This window comes from Mytilus californianus, unplaced genomic scaffold, assembly GCF_021869535.1.
Source record: "Mytilus californianus isolate M0D057914Y unplaced genomic scaffold, xbMytCali1.0.p SCAF_9, whole genome shotgun sequence".
In the NCBI taxonomy this organism is placed as follows: Eukaryota; Metazoa; Mollusca; class Bivalvia; order Mytilida; family Mytilidae; genus Mytilus; species Mytilus californianus.
The window spans coordinates 36844350-36868398 of NW_026262745.1; the positions used below are offsets into that span (position 1 = coordinate 36844350).

The 24049-nt window shown below is 32.9% G+C and overlaps 2 long non-coding RNA genes across 2 annotated transcripts; one reads left to right on the forward strand and one right to left on the reverse strand.

The window, feature by feature from the left end:
* The first annotated feature begins 297 nt into the window (after positions 1-297).
* On the forward strand, positions 298-1186 carry LOC127714318 (uncharacterized). The gene is made up of 2 exons (XR_007987687.1): positions 298-594; positions 960-1186. It is a non-coding gene; the product is annotated as an uncharacterized LOC127714318 (long non-coding RNA).
* A 14941-nt stretch (positions 1187-16127) lies between these two features.
* Positions 16128-22536, reverse strand: LOC127714305 (uncharacterized). The gene is made up of 2 exons (XR_007987682.1): positions 22149-22536; positions 16128-16866 (listed from the first exon to the last, which is right to left on the reverse strand). It is a non-coding gene; the product is annotated as an uncharacterized LOC127714305 (long non-coding RNA).
* Between the last annotated feature and the right edge of the window lie 1513 nt (positions 22537-24049).

Sequence of the window (24049 nt, forward strand, 5' to 3'; positions counted from 1 at the left end):
GGGGGGGGGGGGGTCGGAGGTTTCCTGATCCCGAAATCCCGTGCTTAAAAACATGAAATCCCGAGGTCCCGAATTTAAAGAACTTAAATCCCGACATCCCGAAATTCGAAAAAGGAATTATCGGATCCCGAAAGGATCAATCCCGAAATCCCGAGCTTAAAAACACCCGATCCTGGAGTCCCGATAAAGGTCCGACCCCCTCATACATTGCAATGGCATGAGTTGCAATTCCATGAGTTTATTAGACTCTTGAATTGAGTAAAAGATGTTTCAGTTCTAAAGTCATTAAAAGGCTTTCGAGACGCGACGGCCATACTTCCATGACGGCCATGGGATGTTTCGGCCATACCGTCACATCGTCCATGGGACATATCGGCCACACATTGTGAGACGTATCGTCCACACTTTAAAAAAAATTTTTTATTGAGGTTATAGCACAAAATATAATAATAAAATAAGTATTTATTCATAATAATAACATTAATATGATTTTGTAGTATTTTTTTCTGTACAAGAGATCTTATTTATTCTTGTAAGAGTTATCTTTGCTTGATCATCATCACTCGTGTTTACAACTTGTTGGGGCCATATTATGTAAGTATATTGACTATTTCTTCATTATCAGTTATAAACAATTTCTGAAGAATCATTTTTATTGTAATGTGATATAAAGGCATCTTATTTTGTATGAAGTTTAAACTGTAGGAATGTTGACTTTCGCTGTCGATGACGATATATAAATACAAGCACATGTCACAGATCTTTTTATTATATCTGTAAAAAATATATTATTCTAAACAATAAAAATCTTCTCAATCTCAGTCTTGGTGAAATTTAAAACAGGACTCAGTGTTAAGGTTAACTCCAAGGAAGGCAGTTCATCAAGTTCGAGTTATATTTGTCATGTTCATCAGACAGTACATAGTTTAATAATTCTGTATTTTTTTTCTTTCTTATAGTTTAGAGTCATTCCATTTGCTGAACATCTTTCCAAGACGGAGACTACTGTAGAACTTTCCAATAACATAACAAATTACCCGTAATATCCGACAGGAATGTGCACCCTAATAACATGATAAAAGATGGCCAGTTTCATTTTTATCATACTGAATGTTCTTTTTGCTTAAGTTTGTTCATTGTGTTGAATACTATTTGTTGACAATTTAAATGTTCCCATTTTTGTGCATTTGTTGATGGAGAATTGTATTATGGACAATCAAACCAATATACTCTAGTATAAGAAGCAAAAAGATAATATTTTTGTTTAATATATTTTATTTATTCATTCAGTCATACAGATAAACAAATATACAACAAACATATAAATCATACATCATACATACACAAAACACTCATATATATTATTCTTTTCGTTCAGGCATGTAGAAAATCAAACACATCGAAATGTAAGAACATACATATATACATATGCCATTGAACATTCATCTTATATACATTTTTTAAATTAACAATCTCACACTTTTTCTCTCATATGCTCATGTCACTCATTCATTTATTCCACTGCATACACATTTCACCCAATATTCAAACATTTATATTCACATTCACACATATAACCTATATCATAAAGCACTAAAATACATAAACGTGCAGTTATAAAAGTCACAACATAAACATGCAGTTATAAAAGTCACAACTGAAACAAAAGCACTAAACATACCAAAATATACTATATTATGATCATTTACTTCATGAACTCATTAAAGTTACTATTTTAACAAAGCACTATACACATAATAAGCACAACCAATAAGTTCTCAAGTCACTACAATTAACACTTAATCAGACTCGATGTCGGAATCTTCAGAGTCGGACTCTGGGAGGGTCTCTGGCTGTGGAACAGGGGGTGCATACAGATGGCCCACGGAACGGAGAAAGTCTGATGTTCTGATACTGTCTTCCTCGTACTGGTCCCACAGTGAAGTTAGACGGCCTTGAAGCTGCTTGTATGTGTCTCGTTGATATCGGCTGAGTTGCTGTTCACTCACAAGCTGCTGTGTGATGGACACGGTCTTGGCTTCTTGTAGGAAGGCTGGCACAATCTTATAGAAATGGAGGTGGTTGTGGGCAGCCTTGAGACTTTTAAGATATAACATATACATATAAACATATTTTTACACCTTTATATTTAAAATTTACAATATACACCAGTTTGACTTAAAATTATTAAAAACTTCTTTTGCCTGAAAATAACATTATTAATTTTAAAATAATTTATTAATAATTATTACATTAAATTAATTTGAAATAGTAATAAAAAATTAAGAGACTATAATAAAAAAATATGATTAATTAAACCAAATACCTCTCAACAACTGGATTTTCTTCTGCTACTTCAAGTGTGATATCAAATGAATGGTCTGGTAGCGTATCGTCAAGTGGTTGTGGGGATGCTGGTGGGGGTGATGGTGGTGCTGGTTGTGGAGAAGCTGGTGCTGGTGGGGGTGATGCTGGTGCTGGTGGGGGTGATGCTGGTGCTGGTGATGGTGGTGCTTCTAATACTGCTGGAGCCTAAACGAAAAACATATGTATAAAAGTCGTGAAACAAAATATAATTGTGTATTTTTGCACAAAAAAAGTATAAAAAAAAAACGTCAAATATAATATAATATTATATGTCAAAATATAATTCAAAATATATAAATTCACATTAATATTTGTAACATTGTTTGATAATTGGCAATCACGTAAACTAATTAAAGGATTAACACCTCCGAAATGTGTATACTTTGTATTTAACAGAGACACGCGCCCAATGATTGGATTAATATGATTTATGATCATTAAGTTTTTGGAGTAAATCTCATTGTTTCACATTGTAAGGGAAAATATGAACAAACGTATGGAAATATACTGGTACATGTAAGTCAAGAAAAATATGCATACCCTTTAGGACCCCAATATTGTCTCATCACATGTTCGTTCCTAGTTTTTGGGTAAAGATTGCATGAAAGACAATCAAAACCCTATGGAACTGACTTGATATCTAAATCTTCCAAGGTTTATCACTACTTCTGAGATACACAAAATATAGTGCATTAATCATAACATTCTATACATCCTATACATGCACATTTCCATAAATTTATCAATGAAATATATGCTCAGATATTCAAGTTACAAAATGATGTTATACTGGTCAAGACAATTACATAACTTGTGCAAGTTGTAGGAATCTAATATCTGTTCTAAAAATATCAATGATGTCATTGTTAAAGTAATCTTTAAAATTGGAATTAACTTCCTTTGTCCAGAATTGTAGTTGAATCAACTACAACCAATATACAATGCAATGTTTAATTTTACTTCCCAATGATAACTTAAAGCAATATTTACCCTTCTGTGCACGTGCTTACAAGCACTTTGATTTTTATCTATGCCTGTCTTAGAACTACATAAACAAGATGTATGTGTTGTTGAAAGTGTTCTTACACCCCTTTCACCTACATGCCCTCATATTATTGATCATGCTGTTTGACTATTTCATCTTACTATATGCATTAACAGATCTTTCATTTAATCACTTTGTTAGGATACATGTACAAAATGTTTTCACAATAAAATAATATTAGAAAGCATATTAAATAACAGCTCCTTGATGGTTTATTATATATCTTGGTACAGTATTCACTTTCTTAGCATTGATGTAGTTTTCCTAAAGAGAAAGACAAATATGATTAGGTAATTATTATTTAGATTGCAGATTCCGGTACATTGTTGCTATGGCAAACGAATGGCTGATATCGAAATACAAATTCTGTTGTTATTTAGTTACTAAAGCTACAATTACATTTTGAATAGAACACTCCCCCCCCCCCCCTTTAAAAAAAAAAACACACACACAAAAAATAAACTACATGACAAGTTTCAAAGATAACTATAATAGATGAACATGCATAAGAAAATTGAAAAAAAAATTGTAATAAAATCGAAAGTAAAAAAATGACCATAATTCTGGTATTTTGCAGAATCTAGCAAAATAACTTGTCAGGGTGTTTTGAATCTCTGTATACTTCATAAAAATGCCAAAACTCATTTTGACCCTAGTCCCTCCACAAGCCTGAAAATCTCATGCGGCTCTAAAGATCTTATGGACATTTTTAATCCCGGTTCTTCTATGAAATAAATTCTATCAAACGACGATTTCTCCACCGTTTACTTCACCATACCATAAGAAAAATTTAAAACTCGCTTAAAAGAAATAGTTCACAATGCTTTTCTCCATAAAAAAATGTACCATATGCACACGCTGCAAATACATTATTTTGGGATACAATTCGGCATATTTTGTTAAAAATTAACCCGAGGATAAAACATGATAAAGACCAATTACAAGTGATCAGTATGCTGGGGTTTCTCATTGATAACATATTTTTTGAATTTGGGGAATAAATTGTGCGTCTCTCCTGATCGACCTTTTCTTATATTCATACGAGTCGGAGTTCCTTCAGACACTTGTAAAAACCAAGAAGAACAAAGAAGCTAGATCATTTGATTTCACAAACAGGTTTCTCCATCAACAATCAAAACTTTTCTGATTGGGTCTCATTAAATTATATCCTCCCGAATTAGAGATTAGAGAAAATACACACACAGCTTCCTCCGCCTCAATTTCAGATATATACCTCGCATTTGACTCCAGCGGTCATCTTAGTACCAGAGTTTATGACTTACGAGACGATTTCAATTTTATATTTTTGTGGCTGCTGGATCCACTATTGTCACGTTAACCAATTATGTCTGTTTGGGTTGCTCACCCAATTTTGGCAATATAACGGAACTATAAACAACTGTCATACAAGTGGAAGGTTTTAATTAGCTAGCTATAAAACCATGTTAAACCCACCATTTTCCTCGGAAAATACCTGTATCAAGTCATGCACGAATATGATAGCAGTATTTATATTTTTGAATTTTGTCTTTCATTTTTGCTTTTGAGCTTCAAATTGTTTGAAATTAACCCGGAAAATCGCCAAAAAGCTTCATTTTGAGATTTTGTCATTAATATCTAAATAATCGAAAATTAGTAATGAGCCATGGCCAAAAGGAAATTGTGCTTATATATATCTTGTACAAAGATGGCAATGTTCCTTTTTGGTATGGCCTTTGGTTATAACTAATTTTACCAAAACATATGTGTAAAATGACAATTTTAGGATATGACAATTTTAGGTCGAGATCCTCTATTTCAGTATGTTTATGATATTATAGATTTAGTAACGGCACAACTAACATTTCTAATAATCTCTCTGATATTCATTTACCAATTGAACTAACATTATTTAGAAAGAATTGAAGAATTGCAAATTATTTAAGGGGCCAAATGATGACACTTATTATTCCTACTCCTTGAATTCGTTTGGCAATTTTTCGAAAGTTTAACATCACAATTATATCTTAAGGCTTGGGATGTATTTAATGATATAGAAAAATAACTGACAAAGTTCCTGAACATAAACAAACAATAAATTTTAACCGCTGTTTTGTTTAGACGTCTAAATCGTTGACAACTGTATATTTATCTATATCTAATAAGGAGATCATTATTTGAAATAAGATTATACCAGAAAATCAGTTGTTATAGTGAAAATTCTCAGACCTTTCCGAAGAATGAAAAAAGGTGTCAGTGCCTATTGCCGACTACTAAGGTGAATGTATTACCTATGAAAACAAACAGTCTACAAACATGAGTACCTTCACGGTGGAAAGATTTGAAATAATGGTCGGATTTTTTATTCTTACTTTATTGCAGAAAAGTTTCCAGCACATTTTTAGAAGAAGATCGTCTTGAATATGCAAGAAACGTGTTTTTCTGTACTAAAGAAGATCGATCTGATCTGATTGGTCGATGTTCTTTCGTACAGAAAAACACGTTTCTTGCATATTCAAGACGAACAAAAAAATGTAAAAATTCAATGGATTCAATGGATCAACTCTGCAAAGTTGATAATCAGAGTTCAAGGTGAAAATTGATATGGAAAAGAGGAGTTGTTTGATAAGAGCAGACATTATGCAGTGAAGCAGAACCCTACGAAGCTAGGTTATACATGCATAGCCAAAACGTAAGCCCTCGTTTTAGCATGTCTTTAATTGTCGGATGAGAGAACCCCGTCTAATCTGAATACGAGTGTTAAATAAATCTGATTAAAATTCAGATATATCGTAAATCGCTTAGTAGTTACTCTATTTACATGTATATATATAAAAGTCTAAAGATTTGCGCAACGGTATTAATAATATAACATGGTAATATACGAAGATTGCACGTGTTCTTTGTTACATCTTTAAAACAATAGGAAAACAAACGAAAGGTTTGATTTAACTCGTTATTCATAGGTTGTAGCATAAGATTTTTTACTATAAGAATTGAATGCTTCTCTTTGAAATTTTATAGGCTTCATACTAAAATTGGGCAAAACCGCTTCGTGGGTCTCGTGGTAGAAGGTTCGCCTCCAGTGCGAGTACTCGTGGGTTCGAACCCCTACCAGGTCAAACCAAATACTTTAAAATAGGTATTTGCTGCTTCTTCTTTTAGTACACGAGTAAGAGCAAGTTGAATTCGAAATGTTGAAAAAACGAATGTTGAATGTTGAAAACGAATGTTGAATGTCGAAAACGAATGTTAAATGTTGAAATCGAATGTTGAATGTTGAATACGAATGTTGAATGTTGAAATCAAATGTTGAAAAAAAAAAATGGAAAAAATGTTTTGAATGTTGAATGTTGGAAACGAATGTTGAATGTTGAAAACGAATGTTGAATGTTGAAAAACGAATGTTGAATGTTGAAAACGAATGTTTAATGTTGAAATAAATGTTGAATGTTGAAATTCAATTCAATTCAATATTTTTTTTTTTATTTACGTCTCACCTTATGCATATAATTACACAATACAATTATAAAAGATGCATTTTTGTTTATACATAAGCCAATCTGTACAGATTATGAGAGACGATAACAACTAAAACAACATGTATATTCATTAATGAATACTAAAAACGATTGATTGAAATCGAATGTTGAAAAAAAAAAAAAAAAATGAAAAATAAATTTTGAATGTTGAATGTTGAAATCGAATGTTGAATGTTGAAAACGAATGTTGAATGTTCAGTGTATATAAAGTGCGAATCCAATTAGTTCATTTTCACTGTTGTATGCGAGTATGTCTATTGTAGAATAAAGGATGATGGGGAAAACTGCGTTTGTTTACCTTTTGAAAATACAAAATAATTGATTTGAATGTATGTTTTAACACAATTTCATTAGAATATAACTTTTTAATGTATAATAACAGGATTAAAGTCCAAAAAAGTGTAATTAAAGCAGCAGAATCCATAATATGAATGTTTGTATGCGATTCATTTTAACTATAGATGCGATGAATTATCACTGTAAGTGCAATCATTTCTGATGTAGAATTTTTGAAGGTGCGATGAATTTTCATTGTTGTTTTATATGTTAATTCGACATGCAACAACTGAAAATAGTGTTTTAAATGACTTTAATATTGATGATATTTACAATTTGAAATGCAAGCTGTCGTAAATGCCTACTTGAATATACACGGGTATAACCACGTTCATATCATGCATATTCAAATATTGTTGGTGAGTTTGCTATTAGCTTGTTATGGATCCGAAAGTTTACTGGAGCAGAATATTCATGAATATAACGTATTTCTACGGCGAATTTTCCTTTAAAAGTTTTAGAATTCGCTTAAAAAAAGCTTTGAAAATTTGTTACGCCGTGTCATACATATTTCTACCATATTGATAGGCTTTTGCACAACGAACAGTACAAGAATGTACAACGAATGGTACTAAAGAAAATAAACAAACTAAAAAGAGAATGAATCGTAGTGCCAATATTCTGCATGAGGTCATTTTTCCAAGTAAATGTCTTCAAAAATAATTAAAACAACGGGTTTCTCATTCGCATTATGTATTTTTAATAACAACAAATCACAAAATACAAGGTCGCATTAGTGTAAGAGCCAACCAACTATGCTCTGTTTGTAGTTTAATCAAGTTTGAGTTACACAGAGTGTTTGTTTCGCGATGTTTACAAGTAATTTACAGACCTGTCTATTTAAAATAGTCACATGGTGTTCATGTAATATAAATAATATACAATGCTGCCAGGAGCAGTAAACTTTGTTTTAGTAAACATTGAATACTTATCTGAACATTGCGTCAATTAGTCTTTGGTGAAAATATAAGAACGGTCTATCTACCGACATCGCGAAGAATAGCCATTAACGTCCGGAATCAACTGTACGGCGGTTATACCCCGTGGTATAGATATAAGAAGATGCGGTATGAGTGGCAATGAGACAACTCCCCAACCAAGTCACAATTTGTAAAAGTAAAACATTAGAACCATTTAGACATGTAACAATATACTGTTTGCAATATTTCCTTGTATTCTTACAATTGGGTATTTGCTTATTTGTAACACGGACTTAAAAGAAATTAAAACATAAATTAAGGTGACTCGACTGTTGCTTGATCTTTATTTACTGTATTAGACGTATACACAATGTCATGATACATATCAATTATCCAGTCATTCAAGCGACAATTTGTTGTGCAAGATGAAAACGTTTCCACTCATTCAATCGTGAAATGAAGATCGTTTTGTGAATGCTCTTTGTTATCTAAAATGCACCCATTAGAGCTATTTTCCTAATGCTTGTAGTTTAAAGGTTTGGTTGGCTTGCTCGCTTTTTTGTATAAATGTTTGCTCAATCTTAATTACAATGCTTAAGCAAACATTTATACAAACAAAGCAAGCAAGTCAACCACACCTTTAAACTACATGCATAAGGAAAATAGCTCTAATAACGTTTAGTTTATTAGTATGCGATGTAGATTTAGACCGAAACAGAAACTTTGCTTTTCGTTGACGTGGATTGGCCTAACTGTCCAAGATATATGTATTCAATGATGGCGTGTCAAAGGAAAGGATAAATTTTATCCTACATATAGATCTGGATCTGGACAAATTATTAGAGAAAATTAAATTGACTATATTAGCAATAAATGCCATTTTAAAGGAGTATATTACCTCAGATTTTCACTCACTAAATAGATATAAGAAGATGTGGTATGAGTGTATGTATATATTATCAGTCCTTCTGACTTCATAAATTTTGCTAGAGATTCGGCTGAATTAAGACATTATATAATGAAAATTAATTAATTTCCTTCTTTGAAAATGCATCGCATGTACAACAGAAATGAATCGCCCTACAGTGAAAATGAAAGTCCAGTATCATTATTCGACAGTAAACATGAATCGCATAACGAAAACAGCATAGTGGAATTTGATTCAATATCAACAAGCTGAATAACAAAACCTGTTTTAAGTTATACAACATTGATAATTATGTTAAAAGGTACATTTTTCTGCAAATGAAACTTAACTGCTGCTTTTAAAATCTCTTGCACGCTCTGTTCGTGAACTATTCTTAATATTTATCTATTTGTGTATCAATTTTGTACATGGATGGCTGAAGGCGCGATCAAAATCCGTCCACATCTCATACCTATGTCATGAATTTATAAAAACAGTACAAATTATATATTATTTCTTATTTTATTCAAAAATCATGAATTTGTCGTCTGTTTATTTATCATTCTACATAAGAAATTCATCACGGATACAGTGAAAATGACATTTCAGGATTCGCACATTACATACACTGATGTTGAAATCGAATGTTGAAAAACGAATGTTGAATGTTGAAATCGAATGTTGAAAAAGGACTGTTGAATGTCGAAAACGAATTTTGAATGTTGCAAAAGAATGTTTAATGTTGAATATTAAACCAACTTGACATCCGTAAACACATAAGCAAAAATGAAAGACAATGATACAAAAAACAACACCTGTCCAATATTAAAAAACGGAAACATTAAATATAAGTTTCTATAAATATTTAGGATAACAGATATCCTTCATCGGTATGATTATGATGTTGTAAATTGAATCATATCAATCTATTCTGATTTAACCATAACAATAATCATGTAACTGTACATTGCTGATTCATGATTATCCAGATGGAAAGTAAACCATAAATTGAGAAATATGACAAAAATGCCCAATAAGATCCCGACAATCTGTATTGGTTCGTTGCATCGTTGTCATCAAAGGCAGCTCCATAAATTGTTAATGCCAGGAAAGTCAAGAACTCTGAAAATACAAACATCATTATAAAAAAAAAGTCTGGAACAGAAAAAGCTGCTTTTTATTCCAATGCATTTGTTGTTATGAAGGCTGTTGTTATTGGCTTATATATAGGATTTTTTTAATTAGAAGTTATGAGCTCTGAATTAGCTTTCAGTAACTGAGAGTACTCTCAGTTCTGCACTTTTTGTCTTTTGTAATTTTGTTAGCCGTTTTTTTTGTTGCTTTGTATCGATTTGATGTGTTAAGCCTTTTTCAACTAATTTTTATAGATTGTTATCATGTTGTACTGTTACACCACTATCCCAGGTTTGTTGTACTGTAACACCACTGTCCCAGGTTAAGGGGAGGCTTTGGCGCCAGCAAATATGTTTAACCCCGTCACATTCTGAAGGTGCCTGTTTCAAGTCAGTAGCCTGTAATTCAGTGGTTGTCGTTTTAGCTATATATCATATACTAGTTTTTGTTTTTCGTTTATTGTTTCGTTAATAAATCAGGCCGTTAGTTTCTCGTTTAAATTATTTTACATTTGTCATTTCGAGGCCTTTTATAGCTACTATGCGGTATGGATTTTGCTCAGGTTGAAGGCCGTACGATGACCTATAATAGTTGTCAATCTAATTAAAATATAGATCTCGGATTTCGTTATACTACGTTATACTACATACGAAGATCTAACAACTACCCGTATAAGGTTTCACTTCTGAAGGATTTTGCATGTGACTTTTTCAACCAATCAGAATTCTAGTTATCCAATCTGAACAGCGCACGCGGAACATATTTACTTGAATGAGGTTCATTGAAAGGTCCCGAGGGTATCCAAAAATAAAAACAATGGGACTGAAAATTTATCGCTTCGATTGTTAATCGTTTGGAAATAGTTTTTAAATCTCTTTCGTCGTCATATTGTAACTATAGCCATGAATATTTGAAATATGTGACGTTTGTCAATGTTTTCAGATGTGCCTCATATGCTTTATGACTTGAGGTCGGTTCGTAATCGTGGAAATTAAAGAGTACAGTAAACACTGTTAAACTGTACACTATAGCACTGCCAGTGGCGGATCCCGGGGGGGTGGCTTCCGGGGGTTGGAACCCCCCTTTTTTGACGATCAATGCATTTGAATGGGGACATATAGTTGGAACCCCCCCTCTTTATCCTGGGTTAGGAACCCCTCCCCCTTTTATAAATGGCTGGATACGCCCCTGACTGCTTCCCTCTGCCAGACGTGGATCAAGGATTTTGATAAGGGGGTGCAAACTATGCATAGTTTGAATGGGACATGTAAAAAGTCTAAGCATTGATAAACCATACATATATATGTTTAGCGCCACAAGCACCCCCCTCGGCTTGCATACAAGAAAAAAAAAGCTGCTCTGGTGAAGTTTTTTTTAGCTCAGTTGGTCGAGTCTACTAGAGAGGTGTCTTACTGTACGAATTTTTGTGAACTGTCAGGGTGGGTGGGCTCTTTTATTTTGTATCTAGTAAGAAAAAAATCTTAGGTAGTAGGCTATATATTTAAATACATGTGTATTTCCTATACAATTCCCATGCTGTAGCAGATACATATATACAAAAAACCAATCCTAGTCTATCATTGACATAATAATTGATAAATAAAATTCAAACTTGATCTGTAACTTGTCATGATAAAACAATACACCAAAAACCAAATCAATATCTTCAAGCACGAAGAAAAAAAGTGTGGAAAACTGATTTGCCAGACTGACAGATGGACAGACAGACAGACGGACAGAGTGCAAACCTAAAGTCCCCTTCGACTTTGACGGTAGGGGACTAATAACCAGGCATTTTGTAATATCAATATATGATTTAGATAGATGCGAATTTAGCTCGAACTGAAAATTCTTGCTTTTTTACCTTTTAAATAAATCCTTACATTTACAGTTACCAATAAACCTGACTTCCAAATAACCTTGCATTTTGTAAGATCAATATATGATTGAGATAGCTGTAGAGTTTTATTAAAATCCAAGTTAATTTGAAAAAAAGTTATATAGGGAGCTACCATTTGATTTTTAGGGGGGGGGGGGGGGGGGGGGGGGGGGCTAGGATGAAATTTGAAAAAAATAGGCAGGACAGGAGTTTTGAGTAAAAAAAGGCAGGATGAGACACTTGCAAAATAAAAGTCAAGCCACACTTAAAAATATTTTGGTTTGCCCAAACCCTACCCAAAGGTAGAGACAGTGGGTAGGTAGGTAGGCATTTTCTTTTTTTTCTCTAAAGAGTAATTGAAGCGTCAGATGATTTTTAGTCTTCATGCCTATCTGATTAAAAAAAAAACTTTTTCACATCAGGACAATAAAAGATTTTGAGTAGGCAGCTATTATATGGGTAGATAGGGTTAGGGCAAACAAACATATTCTTTTTTATGGTCTCAGGATGACAATTTAGGTAAAAAAAAAAATCAGGATAAACTTAAAAAAAAGGCAGGACCGAATAGAGTGAAAAATAAAAAGGCAGGACAGATATTACAACTAAAAAAAAATGCAGGACAAAATTTTTCATCCTAGCCCCCACCCCCCCCCCCCCCCCCCCCCCCCCCCCCCATAAAAATCAAATGGTAGCTCCCTTAGTCCAAAATGAAAATTCTAGCTTTTTTTACCTTTTAATCAAATTTTTAAATTTGAAATTAAAGCAATAAACTAAATTATCAATAACCTGTCATTTTTTAAGATCAATATATACTTGACATAGAAGGGCTGCAGAAGTCATACACAGAATATAGTGGCCCTATTGCTTCAAAGTGTCTGCAAAATAGACCAAAATCACAAATAATAAATCATGAAAAAGGTCAAGGTCAGAAAAAAATGCCTGTGTTGGTCATGTTCACCTTAAAATCATTCCATACACCAAATGTAGAGGCCTTATTGCTAGTTTGAGGTATAAACTTAACCACAACAACTAAAGAATGAACCATGAAAAAGAGGTCAAGGTTTGATAAAAACTGCTAGTCCAAAATGCACATGTACATCTAACAATTATTCTATACACCAAATATAGTTGACCTATTGCTTATAGAATCTGAGATAATACATTTGTAAAGTGAAAATTTCAAATGAGAAAAAAAAGCATAATTTTTAATCAAGCAGTCACTGAACCATAAAAATTAGGTCAAGGACAATGGACATGTGTTGGACAGAAACTTAGTGACTACACATATAAGGTACACAAAAATGTATCTGTGTACAAGGTATAAAACATCCAGGTCATCTATCTTCTGAAATATCAAACTTTATTCAAATAGTTTATGCTGCTGCACAATTATGCTGATTGTAATCCCTAAGTGTCACATTTTGCAACAATGGTCTCAGGTGACACAAAAACTATTTCATTAAATTCAATCACATTTCATGTGCCTGTACCAAGTATAAACCCTGTTGTATACTTGTAGTACATGTTGCATGGCCTATAGTTTTTATTTTTTTTATTTTCAGAATTGTGTATTAAATGCATATGACAGATCTATATAAAATAGATGTGGTACATTTTTGTACATGCAGTGATGTGATGTACATGTACATGAATGATTATCACAGACACAATGAACAAGATATTTCTGCTGAATTAATTCACTTCTTTTATAGACACATTAAAGAGTAGAGCTTGACATATTGCATAGACAATTGCCTTTCCTTCTATTGAAGCCTTATATATACATGTAGGTTTCATTCTAGATGTCATTTAGTTATTTTTTGCTATTTTAGTTGCTGTCGGTCTATAACAAAGCAGGGTTATTATTCACATCACATGAACATATTCTTGTCCTGAATATGCATATTAATTTGCCACTGGACTGTAAGCAGCTATCCATCATCATTAACATATATATAAACGTTTCATGTATAGTATCTCTTCTTGTTCATATGTAAACTTTGACCTTCTGCTTTATATACATTGTGTAGAATCTGAGAAATGGAATTAACCACAATATATATTAATTTGCACAAAAAAATAACCTTAATCACTGATGGGTAAAATGAGGTTGGGGTCACATGAACACCGTCTTTTGTTTGATTTTATTTTTACCTAATGTATATACCTTAATTTTTTATTTAGATATCTGTAGACTTATAAGTTGAAACAAGAGTGCACACGCTGAAATGTCTCGCCTACTATACTGACCATTGATTTTATGTTGATAGTCCTACTTATAAAGTTTTACTACAAGTATCACATTAACATTTATGATCCAAGAAAACGAGGTCAAGGTCAGATAAACCAAGGGGGAAATACATGTTCACCTTTAATACAATCATTCCATACACAGAATATAGATGACCTATTGCTTGTAGTATAAAACAAACAGACCAAACCATGGAAATTCCATATGGACCAATGAACCATGAAAATGAAGTCAAGGTCAGATGATACCTACCAGACATACATACATGCATACACCTTACAATCATTCCTTACACCAAATATAGTTGACATATTGCTTAAAGTTTAAGAGAAACAGACCAAAACACAAAAGCTTAACATTGAGCAATGAACCGTGAAAATTAGGTCAAGGTCAAATAATACCTGCCAGACTGATTGCCAGACTGATATGTACATTGTAAAATATTTCCATACACCAAATATAGTTGACCTACTGCATACAGTATTAGAAAAACAGACCAAAACACAAAAACTAAACAGTACCACTGAACCATGAAAATGAGGTCAAGGTCAGATGACACCTGCCAGCTGGACATGTACACCTTACAATCATTACATACATGTACGCCAAATATAGTAGACCTATTACTGATAGTATCTGAGATATGGACTTGACCATGAAAACTTAACCTTATTCACTGATCCATGAAACAAGGTCGAGGTCAAATGAAAACTGTCTGACAGGCATTAGGACCTTGCAAGGTACGCACATACATGTACCAAATATAGTTATCCAATTACTCATAATAAGAGAGAAATTAACATTACAAAAATTCTGAACTTTTTTTTCAAGTAGTCACTGAACCATGAAAATGAGGTCAATGACAATAGACATATGACAGACGGAAACTTCATATCATAAGGCATCTATATACAAAGTATGAAGCATCCAGATCTTCTACCTTCTGCAATATTAAGCTTTTAAGAAGTGAGTTAACGCCGCCGCATCACTATCCCTAATTACACAAAATTTAGATTATTTTTTAACTTTTGTGATAAAATGGTGATATACATGTATGTGCTCAGTTGATACAACATTTTACAATTTTCATGCATCTTGGGACTCGCAAGTTTTGAAAATGATGAGTCCAGACTGATTATGATGAGTCCAGGACTCGCCTTAATGAGAACCCGGGGCTCGACAAAAAATTGAGAGACAAGTTGAACCCCGTCTGACAACACATGTAAACCTTTGATCCCATACATGTATACCAAATATCGTATTACTTATAATATGCCACAAATTCACTCGATAAAATCACTACACATGTAGTTTTTTAAGGAGCACTGAACAATGAAAATGGAATAAGGACAATGGACATATGTCTTGACAGAAACTTCTAAACATAAGGATTCCTTATAAATTATCATGATTATGATTTTAAGTATGACAAATCCATGATTTCTACCCTCTGAAATATAAAACTTCATATAAATAGTAAATGTTGTTGTCCGATTAGCATTTCATGTCTTGCATGTCTTGTATTCTGAAACTTTTGTCACAGACAGGACATAACTGGAGACCTTTGAGGAATTAAGCCTACTTATACATGTTATAAGCCTCATGGTGATAGTCAGTAATTTATCTGGAGGAAAATGAACAAGGAAGATACAAAAAGTGAAGGTAGTCTTCAGTTCCAGAACAGACATAGTTGTCAGAAATTTTTTTTTAATTATCTGGTTTATCCGTTCAAATAAAGACAGAAGAAATCTATCTATTACTAAAATATAACTGTTCTGAACTGCATTTTATTTAATAGACGTATAGCACTGTCAACATGTACAATGTACCTGACAACAACCAAGCAACAATCTTTTAGTTCACAAGTACAACAGCTTGATCCATATGTGATCCAAAATGTGCAGAATGCTATTATGGTGGGAGGTTCAAATTCACTTTATACTTCTCTACTTTGAATATTATATCCTATATCACCTTCATTGCTGGTGATCATCATGTCATGTACATGTAAAACTTATTTTTAAACTTCTATAAATGGAAACCAGATTGGTCAAATATGTCTTCATAACGAGTTGAAAATATGGAATGTCTTGGACTAGGTACTGTGGCTTCCAAAGATTTAAAGATTGTCTGATGGTCTTAAATCTGTATTGTATATGACTGTTACATGTATAAATGAAAAAGGCTTTTATATCTTTGCTTTTGTACAGACATCATTGACATTTATATTAGCAAACAATTTGCATTTCCTGGCATATCTATTTGTTTGGCGGCTGAACATTTCCAAATGCATGTTTCATGTTTTTCACATCCTTTTTAGTTTTCTGATGAAAATGCTGTTGCTTCCAGTTGATACAGATTCTATAGCTGAGCCTGTGCCTGGCCATTTCTTTATGTCTAGCATGTGTGTGAATTATTCACAGTGACTCTCAATTTCATTTCCCCAAACTTTCTGTGTCTGATTCCTTTCAATGAAGCTATATAGACCAGGGAAGAATGTCTGCTCCTGAAACATGTGAAATATCAATTTAAATATATTTATGGAATATTCTGATTTCAAAACAATGCTGACTCCATTATAAAGCTTATTTAAGATTATTTAACATCCGTTTCAGAGGAACTCATTTAATTTTTTTCTTTAATAATTATTACTAGCTTTTCCAGACTAAAAGATGAAGAAAAAATGTACATGCATGTTTGTTTAGGTTTTCCCTACCTACATGTACATACCCTGTTACTTAATACTAGTGTTTATTCAAACACATTTTAATTGATATGTTCCTCTGGTTAATGACTGAATGTTTTATTAAATAAATGTTACTTACAGATATCTCTTTTTTTAAATCAGTAATGAACATAGTTGATATACGTATTCAACATTTTAAAGAACATTTTACTCTTAACAATAACCACAATAAACCTATTTCTCGTATCAAACATAAACTAAAAGAACTTGCCAAGGAATTTGTTTTTGTCCCGGCCGATAAAGCTGCTAATAATATTATTATTGTTTGACGTAAATTTTACATTGAGGTTCTGAAAAAAGAAATCACCAATTCACCAACATTCCAACTGACTCCATTTTCAGAAAACGACATCTGTAACAAACATAAACTTTTAGCTACCGCTTTACAAGCAGAACCAAATACAATGAAAGTCCCAACTATGTATTGGCTTCCGAAGCTACACAAAACACCTTACAAATATAGATTCATTTCGTCTTCAAGCCATTGTTCCACTACTAAATTGTCTATTCTTCTTACCAGTACACTTGGTACAATCAAAAACCTGATAATAAATTGTTCAAATAAGGCCTTCGAAAATAGTGGAATTAATTACTTTTGGAGTGTCAAGAACTCGTTGGAAGTACTTGATAAATTGCATGCATATATTGGTGATTTTGAATCTGTTCAAAGTTTTGATTTTTCTACCCTATATACCACATTGCCTCACATTCTCATTAAGAAAAAATTCACACACCTAATTAAATGGGCATTTAAAAAGTCAGAATGTGAATATATATGTTCAAACTCTTTTAGGTCATTTTTTAGTAGCAATAAACAAAAAAAACTATGTCAATTGGACATGCTTTGATACTATATATGCCCTTGAATTTTTACTAGATAACATTTTTGTTCGCTTTGGAGATTCCGTATATCGTCAGGTTATCGGAATTCCAATGGGGACTAACTGTGCACCACTTATTGCGGACCTTTTTTTGTATTGCTATGAGTTACAATTTATGACAAAAATCAGTAAAGACCCATCGAAACAACATCTGATACACAAATTTAATAATACTTTTAGATATTTGGATGATATTTTGGCTCTCAATAATGACGACTTCAGTATGTATACTAAAGAAATTTATCCTGTTGAACTTACTTTAAATAAAGCTAATACTAACAATGACCACTGCCCTTTCCTCGATCTTGATATCTATATCATTAACGGAAAGCTTAATACTAAAATATATGATAAAAGAGATGATTTTTCATTTCCTATCGTTAATTATCCATTTTTAGATGGTGACGTTCCCTTGTCACCATCTTACGGTGTTTATATATCTCAACTTGTACGATTCGCTCGTGTATGTAACAATGTTTTAGATTTTAACGAGAGAAATTTATGTATTACTGAAAAATTATTACACCAGGGTTTTCGATATCACAAACTAGTCAAAACATTTACTAAATTTTATCATCGGTATAAGGACATCATTCGTAAATATAGCTCAACATGCAGACTTCTTATACGTTCAGGTATTTCACATCCATTTTTTTATGGAAATATTCTTTATAAAGCACAAAAATGTCAGTATTCACCTCTGAAACTAACAAAACCTTTAAATAGACTTATTAAGAAGGGATATAGTTACGATACTGTTGTCAGGTCATTAAAGATTGCATATTTTGGCGTTAATATTGATTCACTTATAGGGTCTTTGCATCGGCACTAAACACATTTATTTAAAAACCAGTTGTTGGCATGACACGGGTTATGTTCTTCTCATATATGTTATGATGGTATGATACTAAACCCCTAACGGGAAGGATTGTGCCTGATATTCATATGATGAAGACATAATCTTTCAATCAGTTTAATTGAAGTTTGGAGCTGGCATGTCAGTTAACTGCTAGTAGTCTGTTGTTATTTATGTATTATTGTCATTTTGTTTATTTTCTTTGGTTACATCTTCTGACATCAGACTCGGACTTCTCTTGAACTGAATTTTAATGTGCGTATTGTTATGCGTTTACTTTTCTACATTGGCTAGAGGTATAGGGGAGGGTTGAGATCTCATAAACATGTTTAACCCCGCCGCATTTTTGCGCCTGTCCCAAGTCAGGAGCCTCTAGCCTTTGTTAGTCTTGTATTATTTTTAATTTTAGTTTCTTGTGTACAATTTGGAGTTTAGTATGGCGTTCATTATCACTGAACTAGTATATATATTTGTTTAGGGGCCAGCTGAAGGACGCCTCCGGGTGCGGGAATTTCTCGCTGCATTGAAGACCTGTTGGTGGCCTTCTGCTGTTGTCTGTTCTGTGGTCGGGTTGTTGTCTCTTTGACACATTCCCCATTTCCATTCTCAATTTTATGTAGGTTATCTAAAAGTAAATTTATAAATTGACACTGTGAATCCATTTCTAGGATCCACATCTTCTTATCTTTGAACATTTTTTGGGGAAATAAAAACACTGGCCCTTGAGTAATCCTTTTTGGGATTAGTCCTTGAGGTGTGGATTCCCTAATCAAATTTGTACGTACATGTATTTATTATCAGAATCTGTACACAAATCTTTAAACTTGTATTTCATTTCATTTCATTTCACATTTTTTACTTTTTGTTTAGCATCATCATTTCCAGACATTAATCTTATAAGATACCTATTGATTTTGTTTGATAGTTGGTTGTTTTCTGAACAATTTAACATACATGTATGTACTATGATAGAGATAGCCTCGTCTGTCTTGTTCTATATATTGATCAAGTATATGTATTAGACATGTTGAATTTAAAGATAGAGTATTCTATCAGTCAAGAGCATAATTACTTAATCAAGTCTTCAAACTTATTTATACTAGTAATGTTACAAATGAAAACAAAGCAGTGGCGGACCCAGAAATTTTCTTCGTAATGGGGGCCTGTACAGCCATGCTTCAGTGATTCCCTATATAAACAGTCAGGGATATAACTCTATAGGGTTATTACAGAAAATAACATACGCTTGTTATTGTGGACAAAAAAATCAAAGAACTGTGATAACATATGTATGTTACATGTTTCAAAGGGACAATATACATCATTAGTTTTGTTAAAATGTATGCAAGTTCTTTTGATATTACTATTGTCTTTATGTATACTTAACTATAGAAAGATATAACAGTTCATATTTTGCCAATCATGCATAGTAACCCTATGTTATTACAGAGAAAATATACCTGTAATAACTAAAGGGTGATATTACAGCTTCTCAACATCACTTCAAAGCATTTGCTCAGACATAGATCATGCTTAATTACAATGTATTTTATTTTATTGTAAGAAGTTATGATCAGAGCATGTAATGAGGTTCTGCGCAAGCTTCCCAGTAATTCCCAAGTGTCTGATATATTAAGTTACATGCCTATAATAACTAAGCCTTGTTATTACAGCTAAGTTAATCACTTAAAAGCCTTGTCTCATTGATTTACCATGGTTAATGAAAAATGTATTAATCTAAATCAAAAATAAGTTATCAAGGCTATGCATTAAGTTTCTGCGCAAAGTTTCAAGAGTTCCCTAGAGCCCACTAAAAATGAAAATACTTATGATTTATTTTACAAATAACAAACATATGTTATTACAAATTTAGTAAATTTAAGGATTAAAGAATAGACAACTCATGAAAGTATCTGTAATAACACATGCAAGTTATTTTCTGTAATAACCCTATAGAGTTATATCCCTGACTGATAAACAACCAAATTTTTCCAAAAAAGGGGGCCTGAGCCCCCCGAGCTCCCCCTCTAAATCCGCTTCTGCAAAGTTACTCAATCATGTAGTTAAAGCTAAATATTTGAGTATAAAAGACTACAATAAATGGGGAATGTGTCCATAGGACACAGATGATGCCCACTCTTGCAGATCATATAAAGTTATAAAACGACATAACTGAAGAACGGTAAAAGTGATGCTTCCCAAATTTGTGCTTGATCTGAGTTTTTTTGGTAATAAGTATTGTGTATAAGTTTCATAACATTTGGTTGAGGCAAACTAAAGTTAGAGATTGAAACGAAAAATTCAGCAATTATACCATTTGTTCTGGAACGGTTAAAGTAACACTTTTTGCCTCTTTCAACTGATTTTTATAGTTCGTTCTTATATTGTACTGTTACACCACTGTCCCAGGTTAGGGGGAGGGTTGGGATCCCGCTAACATGTTTAACCCTGCCACATTCTGTATGTATGTGCCTGTCCCAAGTCAGGAGCCTGTAATTCAGTGGTTGTCGTTTGTTTATGTGTTACATACTTGTTATTTGTTCGGGTTTTTTTTACATAAATTAGGCCATTAGTTTTTCTTGTTTGTTTTACATTGTCATTTCGGTGCCTTTTATAGCTGACTGTGTGATATGGGCTTTGCTCATTGTTGAAGGCTGTACGGTGACCTATAGTTGTTAATTTCTGTGTCATTTGGTCTCTTGTGGAGAGTTGTCTCATTGGCAATAATACCACATCTTCTTTTTTATATGTACAAAAACAGGATGAAATTATTTTTCTCACAAAGCATTAAACTAATATTTAATGAACACTGAAACACTAATTGCCATTCTGACCCACTGTAGCCGAGTCCAAGAATAGTGAACAATTAATTTCTTTCTTGGCAGAAAATTTCCCCTAACAATTATCTGAAGCACCACATGATATCAACATGTATCAGTGTGTGACAGAAGTAAAAAAAGTATGCTGATATTAAAACTTCTTCTGCATGTGCTGGCATAAGTATACATGTATATCTTTGCAAGTACACAGTAGAATATCATTAATAAGATGACATTATGATTTATATACTATTACCAATGAATTTAGATTTATCTGATCCCATATCTTCATTGACTTTGTAAATTATAATTTTTTGGTAGGAGAATTAGGAGAATGAAGACTTGCAATGTATTTTCTGGGATATTGTCATGTTATTTTAAAGTACACTGTGAATCCTCCACACAGATTTTTTTTAATAAACACTCGAGAAGTTGCCCAATGATAGAAAAATGTCAACCTTTAATACTCTATTTTCGAGAATTTACCTTTGAATGCAGACTTGATTATCGGGTAGCAGATATCTGGTATGTAAACTCTTTCCATAGCCCGTTTGAAGCATGTTGGAAGCCTGACCATGCAATCTTTGATTTCCAAAATTTGTCTCTTCTCAAATTTCAATTCTTTCACTTTGTACTAAGGCAAAATTTCAGTTAATGCATTTTCTATGTTGTTTTTCCATTTCTACGTCGCCATCTTCAACATGTTCCTAGGTCGCGTTTATAAGGAGCATTCTGATTGGTCGATATAAATACTTTCTGGGGTCAAATATTACATTATATAAGGTCACAAAAGTGAAACCTTGTAGGGTACTTGTTAGATCTTCGTATGTAGTATAACGTAGTATAACGAAATCCGAGATCTATATTTTAATTAGATTGAATAGTTGTTAACCTCTACGTCATTTGGCCTCTGGTGGAGAGTTGTCGCATTGGCAATCATACCACATCTTCATTTTTTTACCTTGATTTAAAGTAGTGGGGGGATTAAAGATATTCTTTTTACATTGCCAAATGTACTACTGTTTTTTCCAATCACTCTATTTCCAACTATCTTAAAAAAAGTATAGACTGCAGATGCACAATTTTCTAAGGTTTAAAAGTCTTTTACTGGTGCATGTATAAAAAAATATTATGTGACTAGATAAAAAACTTTTAAATTATTTCTCAGTGCTGCATATTAAAGACAAATTAACCAACACTATGTGATAATACTAAATAATTCACTATTAATAAAAGCTTTGTATTATTGTTTTTAAAGTATTATGGATAAAGGTATACACATTTCTTTTAGTTGGATTTGACTAACATATATATTTACAATACAATGATATCTGCTATTTTGTTGACGTTACAATTTCCTCAGTATGCGCCGCCCAGGACTGTCAGATGTATACATGAGCGAATGAAAAATAACTCTTATTTTCTTTAGTTAAGGATTACGAACAATATTAAATACTGATCGGAAAATCAGAGCGACCCGAGCTATTTCCTATTGCATTGGTCCTTACAGGACAAACATTTTATGGCACTATTTACCACAAGGATTCATTCCGCAGAGATATTTAAGTTTGCTATGTGTAGGTATCATATCCAGTTTTTTTGTGGTTTATGATTAGTATTTTAAACTAGAAAAAGAAAAAGATTAAAGAATAAAGTTCGGTTAGGTTAGTTTCGTTCAGATTTCTGTCTGACTCATTGATACATGTATACCACGGTTTTATTCATAGACATCCCTATCCGATCATTTGTATATATTCGGCATCAATATAAAGGAGAGATTGTGTTCACGTCTTAAGAACAGCAAAAACTTTCATTATTTTACTGTTGCAGCATTTTATGACGTAGGTAACCGGTAAATCTGTGTATCAGATTAAAGTTTAATTCAGCTGAATTAGCTTCTTTATATGCCTGTCCCAAGTCAGGAGTCTTTATTTCTGTGGTTGTCGTTGGTTCAGGTCTGTCATATTTGGTTTTTTCGTAAATTGTTTTGTTTTAAATTAGGCCATAAGTTTGCTCGATTGAATTTTTTCGTAATTTTCCGGGGGGTGAGGGTGGGGAGGGGGGCTTTTATAGCCGACTATACGGTATAGGTTTCCTCATTGTTGAAGGCCTTACGGTTACCTATAATTGCTTAAATGTACTTCATTTGAACTTTGGTGGATAGTTGTCACATTGGCAATCATACCACATCTCCTTATTTTATATTTGTAAACAGTCTAACAGTATTGTTCCTTCTCTAAAAACAAAATTACGGAAGAAATAAGACGCTGTAGGGTATCATTTGAAGACATGATATACTGCTGCTGCCAAGTATGAAAGAAATGTGCTGCTGCTTAGAAATCAGTGCCACTGGCATAGTTTTCGACGATATATGTGGCTTCGCAAAA